This window comes from Solanum tuberosum, unplaced genomic scaffold, assembly GCF_000226075.1.
Source record: "Solanum tuberosum cultivar DM 1-3 516 R44 unplaced genomic scaffold, SolTub_3.0 scf00173, whole genome shotgun sequence".
In the NCBI taxonomy this organism is placed as follows: Eukaryota; Viridiplantae; Streptophyta; class Magnoliopsida; order Solanales; family Solanaceae; genus Solanum; species Solanum tuberosum.
Window position 1 is genome coordinate 376,415 of NW_006239104.1, and position 943 is coordinate 377,357.

Here is a 943-nt window from a genome sequence, read left to right on the forward strand (position 1 = left end):
GAGTTCTGGAGGAAAATGCAGCCGAAAGATTATTCAATTGTTAAACATTTGGAGAAGACACCGGCTCAGATTTCTGTGTGGGCTTTGTTGATGAGTTCACAACTGCATAGGCAAGCGTTGATGAAGGCTCTGGATGATACTTATGTGCCCATGGGTACCAACAGTGACAATCTAGCTGCCATGATAAACCAGGTTATCCGAGGACATCAAATTAGTTTTTGTGACGAAGAGCTGCCCTTCGAAGGCAAGATGCACAACAAAGCTCTGCACGTCACCACTATGTGTCGAGATAAGATAATAAATCGCGTCTTGGTCGATGACGGATCCGGTCTTAACATTTGCCCACTTTCGACTCTGAGGCAGCTGAGATTTGATTTGGGAAAGCTTCACCAGAACCAAGTCAATGTGAGGGCTTTTGACGGAGTGCAAAGAAACACATTGGGTGCGGTGAACTTGGATATTCGGGTGGGTCCTGCGGAATTCATAGAGTTCGTACCCGACTTGTTATGCACCAGATGATTACCAAAGTACCCCTCCCCCCAGTTATCAAAATACCCCTCCTCCCAGTTATCAAAATACTCCCCCTACTATCTACCAAACTCCCCCTCATCAAACTCCATCTCATCACTATCGAAATGCCACCCCCAACTGTGCCAATATTTAGACAAATTACCAAACGCCTCCCCCAATGTACCAAACCCCAGCTCCACTTTACAAAATACCCTCTCGAACTAACAAGCTCCACAACCAAATTCCAAACCAACTCATATCCCAGATATCGAGCCCTCGCCCGAATGCTCCAAATTATCGCCAAATGCCTCCCCCTCAACAGGGCAATTATGATCCATCATATCCCAGATTTGAGAAGAAGCCTGCTAGAATTTTCACTCCGCTTATTGAAAGCCGAACAAAGCTGTTCGAGCGATTAACTGCAGCAAGATAT